The sequence below is a fragment of the Tenrec ecaudatus genome, chromosome X, assembly GCF_050624435.1.
Source record: "Tenrec ecaudatus isolate mTenEca1 chromosome X, mTenEca1.hap1, whole genome shotgun sequence".
Classification (NCBI taxonomy): domain Eukaryota; kingdom Metazoa; phylum Chordata; class Mammalia; order Afrosoricida; family Tenrecidae; genus Tenrec; species Tenrec ecaudatus.
Genome location: NC_134548.1, coordinates 72,312,936 through 72,318,246, shown reverse-complemented (window position 1 = coordinate 72,318,246; position 5,311 = coordinate 72,312,936). Strand labels below are relative to the sequence as shown.

Sequence of the window (5,311 nt, the reverse complement as noted above, 5' to 3'; positions counted from 1 at the left end):
AATTGAAATCCCAGCAATAACACTATGTATACCCCCAATCCCTCCTCTTCCTATTGCATTTATATCCCTAGATTGTCCCCCTTATTGCTGTATAACCTATAGTGCAACCCCTTCCTGTGACGCATGCCTTTACCTGTAATTGGTGGGCTTTCACTCCTCCCAGAGTTATATAGGCCTGGGTTAGCAATAAAGATCTCTCTCTTGGGTTCCTCCCTTGGCCTTTCATCGGCTCCCCATCTCTTCTCCCGTCCTTCCTCTCCTGTTCCCTTTCCCCACTTTGGGGTTACTGTTTGTTTTAAGATGGGTGTGTGCGTGTCATGCGGAGCAATATCTCAGAAAAGTAGGGTTCGTTTTTCTGAGTGGAGTTGGAGATTCCATGACTGCTATGAGAAGTTAGTCTATGCCGTATGGTCTAGGCTGCCTTGTAGATTTATTCCCATGTGGCTCAAGTAGGCTGTGCTATTCCTATTATTGGTGAGTTAGGGCTGTAGGGTATCCAACCATGGGTTTCTTGGCTTTGGTGTCATTTTGTAATTGACTAACTTCACATGGAATAATGGTTTCCAGATCCTTCCATGTCATGTGGTGTTTCATACTTTTCTTGATTTTTTTTTAGTGATGTTGTTAGGTAGCTTAGCCTAGGGAACTGGGAAGTCCATTACGCATGCCCGGGAGAGCCAGCAAAAGACAAAAGCTGGATTTTCCCGCCTGTGGACTTGGATGGGCGTTACACCTGGAGCAGCCTAACTATGGATGTAACTGAGCCAGTTTGATCTCTTCCCCATAGAAACCATTATCAGTAGGGTATAAACCCCACCTACAGGAACCAAGCTAATGGTCACAAGCCTCTTGGGAGAAGTAGTCTATTGTCCTTAACAGCAGGAAGCAGGGCCTACTTGTCTGGCAATTGAATGCCTTCAGGGAGGATGTTTCTAAGCATCTGACCTCCCCCTATATGTTGGAAAAAAGCCTCTAATGTTTTGCATGTCTTTTGGGGAGACAAAGGTGGGGGAAAGTCTCTTTATAATCCTACCCACATGCAGTTCTTAAAACTTCAAGGGATGCTGGTCTTTTCCATGAGGTTTATCTTGCCCAGTAGTGAACCCCTTTGAGACTGTAAAACCTGAAACTTGTCCTGTCCTTCATAAAAACTCACTTGGATTACAAAATGGGCTTCAGCGTGAATTCTTTCATCGTGGGGAGCCAAGAACCTAGGTATTATCCACTTGAGAAACCTTACAGAGTATATAAGAATTTACTTAAAAGCTCAAATATGATTTTGTAACATGTTCATGCTTATGAACCAAACTGATTTTTAACAACTGTAGGATCAAGATCTCTAAGTTATCTACTCAACAGTATATTCATCTTTTTATGCTTAACGGGTTACTTATAAGACATATAAATAACAGGTAGAATTTAATAGATTCTAAGAACAAACCATTTGCATCTCAAGGAGCTCTACTGGCTAGAGGAGAGTTAGCATAAGAAAACCACTGTTAGCACTTGAATTCAACTCTGCACAAAGTTCAGAAACCTGTTTGTTGGGAGGGGACCTGGTGGCTATTCATTAAGCTAACTAAACAATACCCACATATGCTACCTGTTACATCTTTAAATATGAAATTATATAGATTGCCAGTCTGGTTACCTTTTGTCTTTTATGGGGTAGGCATTTGGATTAAGAATGCTTCTGTTCCCTTTTTGTCCCATCTCCTAGCGTTCTGCCTTTCCCTCCGCTGCCGCCCACCTGGTCCAACCGGCGCCATGGGTTTCGGAGACTTGAAGAGCCCTGCCGGCCTTCAGGTGCTCAATGCCTACCTGACCGACAAGAGCTACATGGAGGGGTATGTGCCATCACAAGCAGATGCGGCAGTGTTTGAAGAATCTCCGGCCCTCCACCCGCTGACTTGTATCATGCCCTACGTTGGTATAATCACATCAAGTCGTAAGAAAAGGAAAAGGCCAGTTTGCCAGGAGCAAAGAAAGCTTTGGGCAAGTATGGCCCTGCTAATGTGGAAGACACCACCGGGAGTGGTGCTGCAGACAGTAAAGATGATGACGACATCGATCTCTTTGGATCTGATGAGGAGGAGGAGGAAAGTGAAGAAGCAGAGGCTAAGAGAAGACCGCCCTGCACAGTGTGAGTCACAGAGAGCCGAGAAGCCTGCCCTTGTTGCCAAGTCCTCCATCTTACTCGATGTGAAGCCGTGGGACGATGAGACCGATACGGCGAAACTGGAAGAGTGCGTCAGAAGCATTCAAGCAGACGGCTTGGTCTGGGGCTCATCCAAGCTCGTTCCGGTGGGGTATGGAATTAAAAACTTCAAATACAGTGTGTAGTTGAAGATGACAAAGTTGGTACAGATATGCTGGAAGAACAGATAACTGCTTGTGAAGGCATGGATGTGGATGTGGCTGCTTTCAACAAGATCTAAAATTCCTCCTGGGTGGTTGCACTTAAATAAATGACTAAAGGCCAAAAAACAAAAAGAATGCTTCTGTTGAACTGTCAAAATCCATATTACTGTAAATGCTGGTAATCTAATGCAGTGTTAAAACAATAAACTATTTAAAAGAGGGCGTTTTCTTTCTTGCTTTATCATTACATTTCTGCCTATTAGACCAAACTGCTCCTTCCTGTTTTTATAATGCAGTTTAAATTAAGATTTTTAAAGGATAAAGTAAATGAGAGAAAAATGTAAAATAATTTGTAATTTTAGTATTGTTCAGTATTGTTCTTAGACAGGTATAGTGCTACTGGGTGCCAATCCATTCCTCACTTCTCTTTCCTTTTGTTTCATTATAATTAAGAATTTCCACTAGGACAATTTTGGGTGTGACTGTGGATGGAATTTTCTGAAAGAACAGACCAAATCAATTCTGGAGGACTTAGACTGCCGACTAGTGCTTTAAGTTCAGCATCCATCCCTTAATATACAATAGACTGAGAGATTTCTACTCATATAAGCAGGTTGATGATTTACTCGGCCCCATGAAAGCAAGAAGTAGCAGAAGGAGAGACCTTATTCTCCACTATATTAAAGAATTATGTATATGAAATCTCTAAGGAGGGAGTGTGTAGCACATGGGAATGAAGGTGATTTGGACTGAGTATGTGCAGAATCCATGAAATACTTGTTCCTGCCTCTCATTTTCCTGCTTGCTTATGCAGTCTCTGGGATGTGGAGGTTTTAATTTACTTATTTTTTAAGCTGCTTTCTAAGATTAGAGGCCACCAGTTTTTCTGTTTTTTTTCTTCTAGCTGTTGTCTACAGTGCTTTGTTTTTATTATTCTTTGTAACACTTATCGAATGTAATGACATGAATTATCTATTTCTCCTTTTAGAATGTAAGTCCTATAATAGGATTTTTGTATATTTTCTTCATGCTGTATCTAAAGAAGTGCTTGTTATATAATGGGAGTTGAATGAACAAGCAAATTCTTTCACAGCATTTACTTCACTGTGTGTTTATCTTTTCACGTCTTGTACCTATTAGACTTTTATGTAGAATTCCTCTTTTTCTTTTAACATTTTCATTAATTTCCTACCAATGCTTGAAACAATGTGCGTTAAATTGAAAAGTGCATGGATGCATGGGTAGACTAGGGAGCATGTGGCAAAGAGGATCAAATAATGGCTAGTTGTTAGTCTAGACTAGACTCAAGAAATCCACCATGGTATCCATTACAGATACATGACTATTTCACACTTGAAAAGGTATTTGTCTGAATTGAGCTGTGTTGCCAGTATGAACTACATGCCAGATTTTGAAGCCTTGGCATTACAAAATGTAAAATATCTCATTAAAATGTTTTTATTGATTATATGTTAAAATTATATTTTAAATCATCTGTGTGATGTTTAAGGTTTTGTGTCAACATGGCTGGGCCAGAATGCTCAGTAGTTTGGCAGTTAAGATATAGTAATCTCCCATGATGAGACCTTTTTAAAATATGCCTGATACAATATGTTATGAGCAGCCAATCAATGGGAAGGGGTTTTCTTTAGGGATGCAGCCTGCTTCCAATATGTGTGGATGCTGTGGAAAAGTTTGCTTTCCTTTTGCTAGGCCTGGATCCTGCGTCTAGCTCATTGCCCGACCTCTAGAACTGTATAATTGAGCCAGTGATGTACCTGATGGCTTGCTTTCTGAAATTCATTTGCCTTTGCAGCCAGAAACCTGCCTTTGATCTGCCTATTTTGAGGTTCTTTGGACCCTATGTGAGTCAGGAAAAACTTCCAGTTTTAGATCTGATCCACTGACTTATAATATTCCCACCACTACAACTGTGTTAGATACTTCTTGATTATAACTCCTCCATATGTAAATTTAAGGAACCCTGGTGGCATAGTCCTTAAAAGTTGGATTGTGATCAGCAAATTCAGCAGTTAGAAACCACCAGCTACTCTGTGGGAGAAAGATGAGGCTTTCTACTCCCATAAGATTTACAGTCTCAGAAACTCACCCTGTCCTATAGGATCACAATGAGTTAGCATTGACTCAATGGCTATAAATTTGCTTGTTTTTTAATACATATACATTTATATGCAACAACCGGCTCAAACATAAGGACAATTGTGAGAATGGTGCCCAATATATGTACATTTGTGAGCTTTATTGGTTTTGCTTCGCTAGAGCATCCAACCTAAGAAAATCAGTTCTTTTGCTTTTCTTTTTAATGTGGTTTTCTACTTCTATTGTTTAGTATTGATCTAGAGGTTTTTATTATCTACAAGTTTATATTTTCACCATTACAAGCTCATGAGATCTCTATATGTAGAGAGTGTAATAGGTATGTGACAACTTTGCTGGGCTAGGAATCTCAGGGGGTTGAGAGTTAATACCTAGCAATCCCCCATGATGTTGACCTAATACATTGCAATCAACTCCATTGTGGGATCCAATCTGAGCAGCCAAACAGCTGTAAAAAGATTAAGATGGGATGCAATATCCTTCCTCAAATCACAGCCCTAATGAAATTGAAAGGAAATTTCCTTGGGGGTATGTCCTGCTTCCAATAAAAATGTACACTATGGAAAAGTTTGCATGGCTTTATACTGGCACTGAATCCTGCATCTGGCTCATTGAACTGATTCTTTGAAGCTGGTTCTTTCAGTTTGAGCCAATGGCCTGACATATTGTTTACTAATATTGGGAGTTATCAGCGACCTGGCAGCTGATTTGCTGACCTTGGATTCATTTGCCTCTATATCCACAAGCCTGATGTGCTGAACTTGGATTCATATAACTCTGCAGCCAAGAGTCTGTGGCATTCCTGCCGATCTTGGGTTCATCAACTCTTATA

The 5,311-nt window shown here is 40.5% G+C and overlaps 1 pseudogene; it reads left to right on the top strand.

The window, feature by feature from the left end:
* The first annotated feature begins 1,767 nt into the window (after positions 1-1,767).
* LOC142434899 (elongation factor 1-beta pseudogene) lies at positions 1,768-2,438 on the top strand (annotated as a pseudogene).
* Positions 2,439-5,311: the final 2,873 nt, after the last annotated feature.